General features: G+C 38.2%; 1 protein-coding gene and 1 pseudogene across 1 annotated transcript in view; both read right to left on the bottom strand.

Annotated features, from left to right (window-relative positions):
* Positions 1-2,109: 2,109 nt before the first annotated feature.
* Positions 2,110-17,919, bottom strand: part of LACC1 (laccase domain containing 1) — a 32,535-nt gene continuing 16,725 nt past the window's right edge. The window contains exon 8 of the transcript XR_006962138.1: positions 2,110-2,176. The gene's annotated coding sequence lies outside the window, so the exon portion shown is untranslated. The remainder of the gene's footprint in view (positions 2,177-17,919) is intronic.
* LOC124512545 (reactive oxygen species modulator 1-like) lies at positions 4,003-5,402 on the bottom strand (annotated as a pseudogene).

Raw genomic sequence — 17,919 nt, forward strand, 5'->3', positions numbered from 1 at the left:
TGGTAACAAAACATGGTACCTATCATTTGCCTTAACAGGGTTATGGTGAATGTTCTGCAAACATTAGCTCATGGATATTCTTCTGCACAAATATGAAGAGCCATTTCATACTAAAACGGTTATGACACACTAGTATTGATATTGAACATTATAGCAATAGCTTATGGTGGCTAACAGAGCTGAAAGTCATAATTATACATACCCTCTAGCCCTCAGGATACTTTATTGATGCCCATAATCCTTTTTACTTCTCAGGAATAGAAGCCCCAGTAGTCCATTTAGTTTTTCCCTTTATCATCACAATAGTTTATATTTACAAAAACTCCATCCACTAAAAGCCTATGGCCTGTGACTCAGATATTTTTAAAACTGACCAAAGTATCCTCAAGCATCTCAGATCTCTATTATCTCAGAAAGGTTAGTTTGATGGGGAATCTAAGACAAATAGTAGAAATGGCAGATTTACAAAGCAGGGGAAAGCATATGTAATCCACTCTGTACCCTTTATCACGGGATTCAATTCACTGAGATGTTGGCTTTTTGCTGTCTTAAGGAGACAAGGATTCCGGCGTCACATGAGGTATTACACGAATCACTTTTGTGCTCATTTTCTGAGGAAGGTTGTATGGAATGACAGGTAGAGTTTAGGGTTTTAACCCTCTGCCCTAAAAAAAGGTGGGATTTCAGTTTTTTGGGTTTTTTAAAAAAAGTATATTTATTTTGAGAGAAAGAGCATGAGCAGGGAAGGGGAAGAGATGGAGAGAGAGAGAATCAGCACAGAGCCTGACAAGGATCTCGATATCATGAACTGTGAGATCATGACCTGAGCCAAAATCAAGAGTCAGACACTTAACTGACTGAGCCACTCAGGCACCTTGGGATTTCAGTTTTGATTGTTATATGATATTGGACATTTATCATTTAATCCTTCTTAGACTCAGTTTCTTATGTATAAAATGAAAATAATAACACTAACCCTAGAGAGTTGTAAATGCTTTTGCTGCATTCATCACATTAATTTTTTTAATGTTTATTTATTTTCAGAGACAGAAAGAGATAACGGTCATGAGCAGAGGAGGGGCGGGGGAGGAGGGGAGAGAATTCCAAGTAGGTTCCATGCCCAGTGTGGATCCCAACTCAGGCTCAATCTCATGCTTGTGAGATCGTGACCTGAGACCGGAGATGAAATCAAAAGTCAGACAGTTAACCAACTGAGCCACCCAGACGCCCTCATCACACTAAATTCTGATTTGCTTATAAATCTGTCTCTGAGCTTCTTGAGGGCAGAGACTGTCTCACCCATCTCTGTATCTTGAACGCCTAACACACACCAACAAATAAAAGTCACTCATTATACTGTACCGAGTCAGCTACTTGCACTGCTTTTGCTAACAACATACTGAGTATTGTTTTTGTAAAGAAGAAAATACCAGTTTTAAATTCAGATGGTAGATTAGATCACTGCTTAAGAAATATTCATCATCATCCCTCTCCTTAAGGAGAAGAGTATATTTTCTCACCCCTTAAACTTAGGCTTGACCATTTGTTTTGCTTTGGCTAACAGGATGTTAGTGGACGTGACATAAACAGAAGTTTGAACTGTGCTTGCACAATTGGTCTTGCTCTCTTAACTCCTGCCTTTTACCATAAGACAAGCATGTCTTGAGTAGCCACTAGTCCAAAGAGGATGAGAGACACTTGCTATCAAGCCTTGGAGTCTGGGTATGTTTTTTTAAACAAGTCCCCAGGTGATACTGACACCAATGTAGATTATGCCTACCAATATATTACAGATTAGATAAGTAGAAAGAAATTTTTGAAAGAAACTTACCAGCCTCAAGTATTCATCATGGCACCTGCATCAATCAGTTATTTAAAGAGAAGGTAATGGAGATAAGTAGTGAATTTGGTAAGTCAATTAAGTAGCAGTTAAGAAATCTCCTACTTTCCACCTCGTATAGTTCTGTATAACCGTTGCTGTAAATTTTAATTGAGGTTATGACTGTAAAGTAGTCAGCACGGCGCCTGGTATATGAAAGCACTCAATAAATGTTATCATCATTATTATATTTTAGTTTTCTTTGTGTTAATTCTAAAACTCACCCAACACAGCCACTAATCACCTCTGCATCTTCGTATTAAGTAATTTAATCACTCGGTCACTGAGTTTATTCATCTGTAAAATAAAGTGGTTGGAATACATGATCTTTATTGTCTTTCTCTAAATCTAAAAGTCTCTAATTTTACACTGACAGGAATCCATCTCATCTGTCTTAAGGTTTTATATTCACTGAGAGTGCTCCCCTTTCTGATCACAACTGTGATGTCCTGAAAATCTTGTTTCTTATTTATCTCATCGAAATTCCTCATCCTGTAGAATTTGTTTTTTTAAGTACATTGGACTTTAGGTCAGTTTCTACCCCTATTTATGCCTGGGAACTAAGAGCTGAAGGACTATAAAGAGAAAAATCCAAACAGGAAAGGTTGTATTTTCTGTTGGTAGGGTCATACTTTTCCCATTTGGGTTTTCTCTGAGGCTTTCCTCAAGAAAACTAAAGCTCCATTAGCAGACATGCTACAAAAAGGAAGCTGCTATTACTTTAATGATATGGGTCTAATTGCAAGGATGTGATAGTTTATTACCATACACTGAAGAGTGTACATTTCAAGTTGTTCTAGGATTTGAAACCACAAACAATTCATTCAGATACCATTAATTTCACTGAAGGGTCACTGTCTAAAATTCTGTATATCAACATTCTTACTATCAGTATAACTTCACTTATATTATGCATAGTAACTTAATGATGAGCAAAATGGAGCAGAAATGAAATACACACTTGCCAAAATGGTTAATTTACCATTGCCCGTTTGCCTTCTTTTGCAATGCCTTAACTCTTTGGCTGAAAGTTAGGCTTTTACTGGAGGAAATGTGGTCTGCACGCACACGGAATCTCACCGCAACTTGCCTATACAATAACCCCTCTCTCTTGCATCATCAGCTTTCTTTCTGCTGTATCTTTGTTCTCTGCACACAAAAGTGATGTTCTTTCTCCCATTTTAGAAAAATCAAAGCTTCTCTTAGTCACAGCCCTCTCTAGGTACTGCCTATCTTCTGCTTCCTTTCGTAGCAATGTAGTGCAAAGGTAGTGTGCACATTCACTCTCCCTTTCTTCTCCTCTCATTCTCTCTAGAACTTACTCCTATCAGGGTCTCACTATTTCAACAAAACTGTTGCGTCCTTGATCACCAATTAACTTCTAATTGTCAAATTCTAAAGTTGATTTCTGGTCTAAGTTGATTGTCCTCCTTTTTGAAGTACTTTCTCAATTTGACTTCCAAGAACACTACACTCTCCTGCCTATCCTTCTACCTCAGTGGCTGTTCCTTCTTGACCTTCTTTCCTGAATCCTCTTCAGTTCCCTACCTCTCATGCTGGAATGCCTCAGGGTTGAGCCCTCAGACGTCTCCTCACTAAGTACATTTCTTCCTTACATGATCTCACTTGTCCGATGACTTTCAATACCATCTGTGCAGATGATTCCAAAATGTCTCTAGTCTAGGCCTTCCCTGATCATTCTTTCTAAAACAGCACTCCCTCCTGTCATTTTTTTTCTATTTTTTTTTATCACTTTAAAAATCCACTCTCTCAGCAACTTTCAAATATACATTATAGTGTTACTAATGATAGTCACCATTATTACATTAAATCCTCAGGACTTCTTTACTTTATAACAGGAAATTTAAACCTTTTGACTTTCTTCACTCATTTGCCCACCCCACCCCCACCTCTGGCAACCACCAATCTATTCTCGGTATCTATGAGTTTGTTTTTTTTTTGGGGGGGGAGGAGTTTCTTTTATTTATATATATATTTTTTTAGATTCCACATATAAGTGAGATCATACGGTATTTGTCTTTCTGTATCTGACTTATTTCACTTAGCATAATGCCCTTGAAGTCCATCCATGTCACTGTAAATGGTAGGATTTCCTTCTTTTTATGGCTGAGTAATATTCCATTGTGTATGTGGATCTTCTTTATCCAGTCATACATTGATAGACACTTCGGTTGTTTCTGCATCTTGGCTATCATAAATAATGCTGCAATTAATATAGGGGTACATTTATCTTTTCAAATCAGTGGTTTTGTTGTCTTCAGATAAATATCCAGAAGTAGAATTTGTGGATCATATGGTGGCTCTTATTTAACTACTCAAAACCTTTTATTATAGTATGTGAGCTGGGACTGATGGGAAGGAGTAGCTGTAATGGGCAACCACTGCCCTGATTAGCATTGGATGCCCATCCCATGGCCAGGAACGTGCCAAAGGTGCTGCCACCCTGCATCATGGTTTTCCTGATCCCACCATCAACTCCTGACCCCACACTTTAATCCTTTTCCTGAGGAAAAGGTGCCAGAAAGTGCCTCAGCCACCACACCCACTGCACAGCCCATCACAAAAGCCCATCTTCATGGGGTCGAAGCAGTTCATCTGCCGCTGTCTATAGGGCCCCATGACCACCAGCATCTCATTCATGTCTTCAGTTACCCAGTTTTGGTTGCTCTATTTTTAATTTTTTGCGGACTCTCCATACTGTTTTCCACAGTGGCTGCACCAATTCCCACCAAGTGTGCACAAGGCTCTCTTTCTTCACATTCTTGCCAGTACTTGTTATCTCTTGTCTTTTTGATAATAGCCATGCAAACAGGTATGAGGTGATGTCTCATTGTGGTTTTGATTTGCATTTCCTTCACGTTAGTGATTTTGATTAGTGATGTCACCTTCTATTCCTTTTCCCTGCTTTATGTTCCTTCACAGCACTTACTTTTTAGCAATAATTTTATATTATATATCTATTCATTTGTTTGTTTTTCATGTTTCTTCTGGACTAGGATGTCAACTCCATGAGGGCAGGGATTTGGTCTTGTTCCCTGTTGTATCTCTAGCACATGCAACATCATGCAGTATTCGTATATATTAGGTACTCAATAAATACTTGTCAAGTGAATAATTAATGACAAAATCTTTTCTTTCAAATTGTTCAACACCAATTTCATTTGTGTAACAGTGACAGGTAAGCAATAGTTTAAGCTCTCAAAGAGTGGGATTACAGCAGGCTGCCTGTGTTATACTCAGCATGTCAGGAAGGAGGATGAGCTGAGGGGCACAAGGAAGGGGGCCTGATACAGTGGTAACAATTCTAATTTGTATCCAAACTGGGGAATGGTAAATTCAGTCCAGTCCAAATCAGGTGTTGGTTTTGGGGTGGGGAAACAATGGGATGGGAGGGCCCCAACGCAGAGATACAGCTTTATAATATCAGGTGAAGACTGTCAACTTAGGTTTCTTTTTTTCTTTTCTTTTTTTTAACTTGTTTTCTTTCTTTCTTTCTTTTTTTTTATTTACATCCAAATTGGTTAGCATATAGTGCAACAATGATTTCAGGAGTAGATTCCTTAGTGCCCTTTACCCATTTAGCCCATCCCCCCTCCCACAACCCCTCCAGTAACCCTCAGTTTTTTCTCCATATTTATGAGTCTCTTCTGTTTTGTCCCTCTCCCTGTTTTTATATTATTATTTTTTTTAATATGAAATCTATTGTCAAGTTGGTTAGGTTTCTATCAGCAAACAAGGTCTAGGGAAACTATCAGATGTTCTGAAGCAAAAGAAAATGTGCAAAACTCACAAGAGACCTACCACCTTAAGGCCTGTTTCCTTAATTTCAGTGTAGGATCATGGCTACCTACAGATGGCTTAATGTTCAGTCCAGTATCAGATGTGGGATGAAGCAGGTATTGTGTAAAATGCAAAATAAATACAACAAAATCTCTACTTTCAAAGTGCCTGTAGACTTACAGACGATGATAAGACACAGCTAATAAAAATAAGAGCATTATGTAACATGTAACCTGCTCCAGAGTCATGGAATCGTAGCAAATTATGTCTTTAAAGAGGCTATTTCTGGATTGTGTTTAAATATAGAACTAGTCTCTTGAGTACAAGAAAAAAGAATAATTTATCAGTCACAAATCTCTTCATCGGTAAAATGTAAGCTTTAAACAGAACTCTTCTGTATGTTTCCTCCCAGTTCTAAATTGCTATCATTCTTAATTCATACACATGTAACCCTATATACATATACATACATACATAATAAAAATCTCATTAATTTGGACTTTGCTAAAATGAAATTTGTGATTAACCATCAAAGTGAGCCTAGATGAATTTTAATTTTGCTCTAACAGAGACATTAGTAGCTTATTCAACAAAGAGCATAAACAAATTATAAAAGGAATGCTCACAAAGTTTAAAGAACAAACTGTTTCCAAAGCATTCAGAACTCCTATTTGTGAACAAATAGCTAAAGTGTACATTAGCCATTTGGACGAGTGTTTTGATATACTTCATACAGATCTCTGGGCTAGGGCCCGCTGGACAGAAGGGGGTTGGCATACCAGTTCCCTGACCCTCACCTCCACTCAGAGCATAGGAGTCAGCTTGACTTGACTGAAGGAGATGCCAGAGGAAATTGTACCCAGAAGAACCATGGCCTAACTGCTTATCCCTTGAGCCTCCTACTGTATTTCTTGTTCTGATAGTAAAAAGTGCTATGCAAAGCATACGCCAGAAAAGATGCATTCTTTTCCTTATGAACAGGTTATTATATAAAACCAATTCATTTGAAAAGATTTATCAAATGCCTACCATGCAGGAGGCACTGATACATATCCTTGTCACATTATGGATGTTTCACTTCCACATTTATTTGTCCATAGCTCTTGAAAATATGTTGGAAGAAGATCTCATTATTACACAGTTAGTTCTAATGGGAATTTCAGTTACATTGCCTCAAAAGGCTGCATGTGGACCTCATCGGCAAATGGGAATGTTACCAAACATAGAAACTAAGGTGATTGATTAGGGAATATAAAATTTAGCAAACTTTTATGATGTAGGTCAGAAAAGTGGAAATTCACAATAAGATGAAAATTTTAAAAAGACAGCAAGGGAATGGAAAAAGAGATCATGGAAACTGCATCGCTAGAAATCTTCATTATACCTTAGAAAAATAATCACAAAGTGAATACTAAAGAGGAGGTAGGTGTGGGAAAGCAGGAATAGGAGTCGAACAACCTATCAGCCACTCTCTGTGGCTGAATCAAAAGACTAATCAAGATAGGCAGGCCATGGTCCTCAGTCTCCATTGAACACTCTGAGGCCATGTCCAACTTAGTGTTTTTCCTAATGTTGCTTTCCTCACCCATTGTCTGCTTTTTCAGATACTTTTTCAGATTCCTCATTAGAGCACTGCTGCAATTCCAGCTTCACCTTAGCCCTGATTCCTCCTTCCAAAAATGACAGCCATCCAGAAAGGATGCCCCACAATATCAAAATTTAGCACTAAGTGGTTCTTTAATAGATGCTGAGTTCTTCCAGATTAGACTACAGATTTCTTATTGGTAGGACTCAGGCCTTATTAAACCTTTTAAAACTTATGCTTTTGAACTTACTTATGAGCAAAGTCTTACAAGACATAAAAATTAAATCACATTAATTATACATTTATTGAATTGCCTCTATTGAAAAGAATAATATGAAAGTGAAACTACTGTGGAAAACTTGGGATGTGTGGTCCACATACCTAGTGCACTTGACTCCTTATAAGACATAAAAGGAGCACTAAAATATTTTTGACAGACATGTTAATTGATGAATGTTTATAAGGGAGTTTTTCTTTACTGAGATCTTTCATTCTAACCTGTATGTTCATAATGTATGAAGTTGATTAGTGAAAATAATCAGACAATATGTCCTAAAGTAAACTCAAGACATTCACCACCATCCTCTAAAGACTGTCTGGCCTCCTGCATCCTCTATCATATTTGATGACATCACCATTCACCCAGTTACCTAAGCCAGGAACCTGGTGGCCACCTAGCATTTTGTCCTTACTCTCATATTTTATTCCTCATCTGAATGTTCTGTAACCAATTCCAATTTGTGGGGAGAAATTTTCCCACACATCACCAAGCAATTCTCCGACACCAGATGGTATCCTACAATTCAACTCAGTAAAGACAGTACCTGCAGATAGCATCCAATTCTACAGCCTAAAGGCTCAGTCTCACAGGATTGTCTTCATCCCCCACACCCATTCTTACTCTCACCCCCTCCACTTTATTTGCCAATCCCAAATCCAGGTGTCACAATCAGCTATAGATTGGAGGGTCCCAAGACTCCCTCCTCAAGTTTGAAAATTTGCTAGAATGGCTCACAAAACTCAGAGAAACATTTTACTCAGTGGATTACTGGTTTATTATAAAAGGATATGACTCAAGAACAGCCAGATGGAAGAGATGCATAGGGCAAGGTATGGGGAAAGGGCAGGGAGCTTCCATACTGTCTCTGAGTGATCCACTGCTTCCAAATCCCTGTGTGTTCACCAACCTGGAAGCTCTCAGAAACCCATCATTTTGGGTTCATTACATAGACACAATGGATTAAACCACTGGTCACTGACCGTTGGTGATTGATTCAACCTCTAGTCCTGGCTCTTTCTCCCTTTCCTTCAGGGAACTTTCGGTCCCAAACCTTTCAGTATTACCTCAGTTCTCCTGGCAACCAGACCCCATCCTTTGGTTACAAAGGAGTTTTCCAAAAGTCATCTCATTAACGTAAAAAAAGACACCTTTATGGTTCTCTGCTGTTAGGAAATTCCTTGAGTTTTAGCAGTTCTCTGCCAGGAAAGGGGACAAAGACCAAATACATATTTCTTATTAGAAATCACAATATCATATTGTCAAATTCTGTTGATGCTCTCAGATCCATCCCTTACTCTCTTTCAGCACAGTTTTTACCTTGGTTCAGGCCTTAATACCCCCCACCAGGTTCTATGGTCATTTCTTAACTGCTGGCCTTGTATCTGGTCTCACCTCTTTCCAATCCATGCCACATATACCTAGGGATGATCTTTCTAAAATACAAATCTGTTTGTGTCACCCTCCTTCTTAAATATTGTAATGACTTTTAATGCCTAAAGGACAAAGTCCTAACTTCTTTGCATGTCATTCAAGGACCCTCATAATCTGTCCCTTTCTTTTTAATTTCAACGTTGGCCATTTACCTATACACATCATACCTTCTACCCATGCTAAAATTGTCAAACTTTGAAATACCATGCCATTTCATCTCACTATTCTAAAACCACCTTTGACTCTACCCATTTATATTATTTGAGTTACCTTCAAGCCTAACTCAAGGACCAATTTCTTTCTCGACCACCACTGCAAGACTGATACTATGGTCTGGTAATTGCCTTCAATCTATTTTCATATACCCATTTTACCGACTAGATCTTCTTTACTCTCAAAAGGGTAGAGAGGGACATCGCAAATTCTGGTATGGAAACAGAGTACGTGGTTTGGCATTTCATATATTACCATCACCATAATTACCATTCAAATATTTGTTGGATACTGGTAAGTCAAGGATGAGTTTAAAAGAGAAGAAATTTTAGGGAAGGGAACAGCAGGAACAAAGGCTCAGAAGTAGCAGTGAACTTGCAGTAGGCTGAGACTAGCCCAAGGTATTTTTTTTTCCTGACATTTCCTGACATTGCTAAATTGAAGGTTTTTATAAAGAAGCTAAAGGTGAGGGAAGGAACAGTGACTCAATCAGCAAAACATGAAACAGAAAAATAACTCAAAGACTTGTACCTGGGAGGCTGGCAGATTGGCAGCACCTTAACAGAAAAGAAGTCTGGATTACACATTCAGACTAGTTCTCACCATCTCAGTTTGAAAAAAAAAAAAATGTCTAAGAAGGAAAACTGAATGGTTACCTATAAACTGCCTAATAAATGTCCTTGCCAATTTGAGGACTTATGCCACCTGGTGGCAGTTTACCCAATTTTAGATTCAATTTTTTAAAGTGGTGTAAACTATCCAAATTTGTACCTACAAACCTTAGCACAGTGCCAGGAACAGAGCCGCTACTTAAACAATTTTTGTTGAGTGGGTGAATTAGTTAAGTGTATAAATCAATGATTAAAGAAGGCAAAGCTCTGTGGTGAAAAGAGCTCTGGCCTGAAGGTCAAGAGAGTAAATGTGTGGTTTCACATCACTACTTGTGGGCTGACCCTAAGAAAGTCACTAGATCTCTGGGTCTCAACACTGGTATATGTAGAATCTCTAAGTAGATGATTTCTAATCTCCCGTCCAGCACTAACATTATTGACTTTATATTGGGACTTCAGTTGGCTCATCTGGAAAAAAAATTAGGTAGTCAAAGTTAATGATATGTAAAAATCTCTTAACATTATATTATTTGATTTTTTGAATAAATGTGTATGGAAAAAGGGAAGGGTCCATTGTCAGGCAAGAGCCACAGAAATAAGAAGATAATAAGAGTATTGGAGTTGGAAAAATAGGTTAGGGGAATTTAAAAAGGGCATGTGTATGTTTCAAGGAGTGATATATGAATCCATAAAATGCTGAGAGATGGGAAGAGCATGAAGAATCACTTATTTTGCAAATGTGTGTTTGTGGACATATTGGGAGGAGAGCCAATGTGGTTGTCAGTAAGTGGCAGGAAGTACTCACATTATTAAAATGTCTGTAGTCACTTCTAGTTAGGGGCTTGAATTCCGACAATACTTTCTTATTATTTGATACAATGGCTATTTTCCACATAAAAATGTTTGACATCTTAAATTCAGTTAGATGGGGGGGGGGGGTAATGACAAGAAACAGTATACATTCTTGAGTACATATTGCCACCCAGTGGATGCATGTGCATGATACACAAAGCATTTGCAAAGGGAAAGACAAAGGAAGATGACAGTAAGAGGTTAATTAAGACCATGTTAGTGTTAAAGCTATGTTTATGCTCAGTGAAGGTCAGATATCATAAGTGACCCAAACCTGCATTACCACTCATTTAGAATGCCAGACTAGATCTTAGTATACATTTTCGAAGTATTCTGATAAACATTATCTGAGGCTTTCAGCAATGAGAGAAAAATATTGAGCGTTCTTACCTCTGCTTTAGATACTAAAGTCTCATTAATGCCAATGAAACTTAATGTCCATGGATTTCCAATAAAACAAGTCAGGCGTATTTAACTTACAATAAGGCAGAAAGGGTTCTCAAGGCAGAGACTAGACATTTAAACCTTGACTCCCCAGGGTGCTAACAGTTTTGATCAATTACATTTTTGGCATAATAGTCTTGAGTTTCCCTTCATCTGAAAGCAAATAAAGATTTATTAGAGTAGGGATATATAGAGACAATGGATGGAAGCTGGGTCATTTATGTATTGACGTCATGTTTATGGAGAGATTTCCTAGTGGTTCAACTTGAAGGGGCACAACAAATATACTTCTCATGGAATAACTCCGTAAGATTCTTCTGGTATTCTGTAGATAAGTCTAAACCTATGTACTATGTTTTCTAAAAAGAATAATAAAATTCACGCAATTGGAAGAACATTGAAAGTCCAAGGAAAACTAGTTTGGGGTTTTATATCTTGCTATGTTTATGCAGTATCCTCATGAAGAGATTTATCCATCCACTTTTGAGCAACTCTAGATAGGGAGTCAAGTAACTAGGGTGTTTGTTCTTTGCTGGGTCTGGGATTTATTCATCTAATCTTACTTATAAGCTAGTAAGTTAGCCTATCACTGTTTCATGAATGTTGACAGAAGACATGAGATGCCTGAGTCAGGCACAAATGACTTCATTATTCACAATTAGCAAGTAGGATGAAATTACATTTGAGTGAGTTTCCCTTACTGCCAAGTCCCATAGGCGCACTGGAGAGGGACCCAGGTGCATTCTTTGTACATCTATTTGTGTCCTATGTTAAAAATCTTTAACTCGGGGAATCCACCACTTTTATAATAAGTGGTAAGTAAGTGTGCCTTTTGCCAATGGGATCAAACAATGCCTGTCTGGTCCAAGTTGGGAAGAGAAGAAGTTTTAAATTCAGATCAGATTGGACTCAATATTCCCAAATTTACTACAAGTTGGAAATAAGCAAGTCTAATGATGGGTAAAACAAAACAAAACAAAACAAAACAAAAAACATGGCTGAAAGCCCTAAAATAGATCTCTATTGCAAAAGTTCTTTCTTTATAGTGCCTTTAATATATCACTATTTAAATAAGTTCAGCTAAACATTGAAGATATAAAAGTACCCAGTGAGCAGTGGTCCTCAACATTGGCTACACATTAAAATCATCAAGAAAGCTTTCAAGTACACTGATGTTACTGTGTAACACTCGTACCCGCCATTCTAACTGAATTGATTTGGGGTGATTTTTAAAGCTTAACAGGTAAGTCTATTAATGCAGCCAATGTTGAGCACTATTGCTCTAGAAATAGAGTCTACCAAAACAAAACAAAATACTTTTCCTACTTTACTTTCAAATATCAACAGAACTATTGACAAGCTATTGAATTTTCATGGAAGAGACCTACCTGTTTGATCTGCACTCTCTGGATCCCTGTCATAGTGATTTGATTAAATGAATGTATTCCTTTCATTAATGGGATGTAAGTAAGTTCATTCCATGGGGTCAGGGACCAGGGCTCTTGTGTAATATAAGATAAATACTAGAATATATTATTACAGGACTGGAAAGAAATCAACAGTTTTGAAAACACATATTGATCTCTAACATATATCATTCCCATAGAAGGCATGTTTTTTAAAGCAATAATTTAAAGTTTATATTGTTACATGAATTGGAAACTGGAAATTCTAATGTTTTAAAGAAACATGGATGAACACTTTAAAACAGATCTCCATCTTAGATATTCTTTCCTTAAAATGACATTAATGTATTGTTATAATTTATATTTAAATAAATTCAACTAAATATTGAAGATAGAAAACTACTTGGCAAAAAATGACAATACACACACACAACAATGCCCCAAATGGTTTATTATCTTTATCCTTTCAGACTTTGTGCTGATCAATAAAGGATTCCTCCCCTTTTCCCTCCCTTTTTTCTTTCTATAGATATAGGTGATTACAATGTGTTAATCCTCACTAGATATTTAGAAAATGAAGATGAGTAAGACCTGGTCTTTACTCTGATAGAGCTGACATATACCAGTAGACAAGTAAACAAATCAACATTTAAAAATCAGTACACTGAGGACTATAAAAAAATGATACACAAGATAGTACTCAAGAAAATGACCAACAAAAATGTTCTGGAAAAGATGACCCCTGGTCTGAGTCTTAAAGAATGGCTATGAGTTGGAGGAGTCAACATGGCAGAGAAGTAGGGGGCCCGAAGTTCCTTCATCTCTCAAACACAGCAGTATTGAGGCCAGAAGACGGGCTACAGAGTGACAGAAATATCTCCAGGGGCCCACGGGGACATCTTGGTGGGCCATAGGCATGTGATTGTGACTTGGGAGAGATAAAATGGGCCGCGTAGGCAAGGAGGGGAGGGATCCCCCTCTGTGGAGAGACAAAAGAAAGAGAAAGAGAGGCTGTGGAAGTGTAGGATTATATTTGGACAAGAGAAAAACCTCTCTGGACCACATACCGGGGAATGGAAAAAATGGAGAAAGAATCAATTTCTAACTTGCAAACAGCCTTAGGAGTGACGAACCAGGGTTGTGGGACTTCCTCTGGACTGGGGCCAGCCGTCCTGTGCGTGCGCCTCGGGAGGAGAGGATCGAACCCTGGCTTGGTAGCGAGCTCAGAGGCGCAGTCAGAGAGAGCAGTCCCCTCCCTTGAGTGCTGTGGGAAGAAGGCATACAGCCTCTCCAAGGACAAAAGACCCCGCAGGTGCCGGCCAGCCTGAGGCCCTTTGTCCCCTGGCTGGGTGGAGTGGCACTACCCTGGAACAGGGGCAAGTGAAGAGGAATTTAAGACATCAGGGTTTGAATCCCAGACAAGCACATGGGAGGCACGAATGACTGTAGAGCAAGAGAAGCCAGCCCATTCGCGACCACCCAGCACTGTGACAAACGCCTGAACACAGTGATTTGGGACACCCAGTCCAGGGAAAAGAGACTGGGTGTGCCATTTTTCTCTCCATCACCAACAAGGTGGGGCTTCAGGGAATAGGACAGAGGGCCACAGTGGAGGCGGGACCCACCTACACCAAACCACGCCCCTCCGTGCCTGGTAACTGCTATCTGCTAACCAAGATTGACACTGACTGAACCAGACGGCCCCTCCTCCAAACCAGCACAGCCACTGGTTCCAAGGCAGCATCAGATATCCTCCCAGCGTTTTTGCATTTTCTGGTTTGATTCTTGGTCAATTCTGTGTGTGTGTGTGTGTGTGTGTGTGTGTGTGTGTGTGTGTGTATGTATATGTATATGTGTATATGTATACACATACACACATATATATAATTTTTTTCTTTCTTTTCTTCCTCTTATTTCTTCTCTTCTCTATTCTGGTTGGTGGTTTGTTTAATGGGACATTTTAAATCTATTCTTTTTACACCTCTTCTGTATCTCCTTCTTCTTTATATTCCTCTTTCTCTCTGGATTAAGCCATATAGTATAGTTTCTCTGATTCTCTAACTGGTCATTTTTTTTTTTCTTTTCTTTTTCCCCACTCCTGTCATTTCTCTCTTTGTATGGAATAAGGCTTCTTCTACCACCACCCCCATTTTGAATTTTTTCCAGGGTTACTTCAATGAACAAATCAAAGCACAAGTGGAAGAAGGTCCAAACCACCACTATGAGTAGGGAGATAAAGAAACTAGAGTCAAAATAACAGAGAGCACACAACACACTCCAAAAACACCTCCTGAAGGGCCAGGCCCTGGACAGTGTATGACCCCTTTTTAATATGGTAGTTCTCACAGTTGCAGGACACATAACAAGCTATTAAAACACGTAAAGGACAGAAAACCAAACAAAATGATGAAATGGAAGAATTCTCCTCAAAAGAAATTCCAGGAAATGACAGCTAGAGAATTGCTCAAAACAGATATAAACAATATATCTCATTAAGAATTTGGAATAATAGTCTTAAGATTAATAGCTGGGATTAAAAAAAGCATAGAAGACACCAGAAAATCTATTGCTGCAAAGATCAAGGAAATAAGAAATAGTCACGACAAATTAAGAAATGCTATAAATGAGGTACAAAATAAACTAGTTGCAGTGTCAGCAAGGACGGAGAAAGCAGAGGGGAGAATAAGTGAAAAAGAAGATAAAATTATGGAAAATGATAAAGCTGAGAAAAAGAGAGATAAGAAAATACTAGACCATGAGGGGAGAATTAGAGAACTAGGTGATTCAATGAAACATAATATCTGTATCACAGAAGTTCCAGAAGAAGAGAGAGAGAAAGAGGCAGAAGGTTTACTTGAAAAATTATAGCTGAGAACTTCCCTAATCCGGGGAAGGAAGCAGACATTTATATCCAGGAGGCACAGAGAACTCCCTCAAGAATCAATAAGAATAGATCTTAACCACAGCATATCATAGCAAAACTAGCAAAATACAAAGATAAAGGGAATTCTGAAAGCATCTAGGGACAAATGGGCCTTAACCTACAAGGGTAGACACATAAGGGTAGTAGCAGACCTGTCCACTGAAACTTGGCAGGCCAGAAGGGTGTGGCAGGAAATATTTAATGTGTTAAGAACAATATGCAGCCAAGAATCCTTTATCCTTCAAGGTTGTCATTCATAATAGAAGGAGAGATAAAGGCTTTCCCAGATAAAGGAGTGCATGACCACCAAACCAGCCCTGCAAATGATCCTAAGGGGGACTCTGTGAGTGGAATGCTGCAAAGACGACAAAGGACAAGACATCACCACTAGCATGGAACCTACAGATAACACAATGACACTAAATCCGTATCTTTCAAAAATCACTCTGAATGTAAATGGACTAAATGCTCCAATGAAAAGACATAAGGTATCAGAACGGACAAAAAAACAAGACCCATCTTTTTGCTGTCTACAAGAGACCCATTTTATACCTGAGGACACCTTCAGATTAAAAGTGAGGGGATGGAGAACCATCTATCATGGTACTGGAAGTCAAAAGAAAACTGGAGTAGCCATACTTACATCAGACAAACTAGACTTTAAACTAAAGACTGTAAGAGATGAAGAAGGGAATTATATCATAATTACAAGGTCTATCCATCAAGAAGAGCTGACAATTGTAAATGTGTATGCCCCCTAATTGACAGCACCCAAATATATAAATCAATTAATCACAAACATAAGCAATCTTATTGATAAGAAAACAGTAATTGCAGGTGACTTTAATACTCCACTTACAACAATGGAGAAATCATCTAGGCAGAAAATCAATAAAGAAACAATGGCCCTGAATGATACACTGGAACAGATGGACTTGACAGATATATTCAGAACTTTTCATCCAAAAGCAACAGAATACACATTCTTCTTGAGTGCACATAGGACATTCTCCAAGATAGATCACATACTGGGTCACAAAACAGCCCTCAATAAATACAAAAGAATTGAGATCATACCATGCATATTTTCAGATCACAAGGCTATGAAACTTGAAATGAACCACAAGAAAAATTTGGAAAGCCTCAAAATGCATGGAGGTTAAAGAACATCCAACTAAAGAATGAATGGATCAACCAGGTAATTAAAGAAGAAATTAAAAAATATATGGAAGAAAATGAAAATGAAAACACAACAGTCCAAACCCTTTGGAATGTAGCAAAGGCAGTCCTAAGAGGAAAATACATTGCAATCCAGGCCGATCTCAAAAAACAAGAAAAATCCCAAATACAAAACCTAACCTCACACCTAAAGGAACTAGAAGCAGAGCTGCAAAGAAAACCAAAACTCAGCAGAAGAATAGAAATAATAAAGACTAGAGTAGAAATGAACAATATAGAATCCAAAAAAAAAAAAGAGTAGAACAGATCCATAAATCTAAGAGTTGGTTTTTGAAAGAATACGCAAAATTGATAACCCACTAGCCAGACTTCTCAAGAAAAGGGAGAAAACCCAAATAGATAAAATCACGAATGAAAGAGGAGAGATCACAACACCACAGAAATAAAAACAATTAAGAGAATACTATGAAAAATTATATGTCAAAAACTGGACAACCTGGAAGAAATGGACAAATTCCTAGACACCCACACACTACCAAAACTCAAACAGAAAGAAACAGAATATTTGAACAGATCCATAACCAGTGAAGAATTTGAATTGGTTATCAAAAATCTCCCAACAAACAAGAGTCCTGGGCCAGATGGCTTCCCAGGGGAATTCTATCAGACATTTAAAGCAGAGTTAATAGCTGTTCCAAAAAATAGAAACGGAAGGAAAGCTTCTGTGAGACCCTACAAAAAAGGAGAATTATAGGCCATATCCCTGATGAACATGGATGCAAAAATTCTCAACAAGATACTAGCAAATTGAATTTAACAGTATTATCAAAAGAATTATTCACCATGATCAAGTGGGATTCATTCCTGGGCTGCAGGGCTGGTTTAACATTCACAAATCATTCAGTGTGATCCATTACATTAACAGAAGAAAAGATAAGAAACATGATCCTATCAATAGATGCAGAAACAGCCTTTGATAAAATACAACATCCTTGCTTAATAAAAACCCTCAAGAAAGTCGGGATAGAAGGAACATAAACATCATAGAAGTCATATATGAAAAGCCCACAGCTAGTATTATCCTCAATGGGAAAGACTGAAAGCTTTTCCCCTGAGACTAGGAACATGACAGGGGTCTCCTTCTCACCACTGTTGTTTAACATAGTGTTGGAAGTCCTAGCCACAGCAATCAGACAACAAAATGAAATAAAAGGCATCCAAACAGGCAAAGGAATCAAACTTTCACTTTTTGCATGATACTCTACATGGAAAACCCAAAAGACTCCACCAAAAGACTCCTAGAAGTGTACATGAA

This window comes from Lynx rufus, unplaced genomic scaffold, assembly GCF_022079265.1.
Source record: "Lynx rufus isolate CCGP_SWC_20201006 ecotype Redwood Valley unplaced genomic scaffold, mLynRuf1.p SCAF_1, whole genome shotgun sequence".
In the NCBI taxonomy this organism is placed as follows: Eukaryota; Metazoa; Chordata; class Mammalia; order Carnivora; family Felidae; genus Lynx; species Lynx rufus.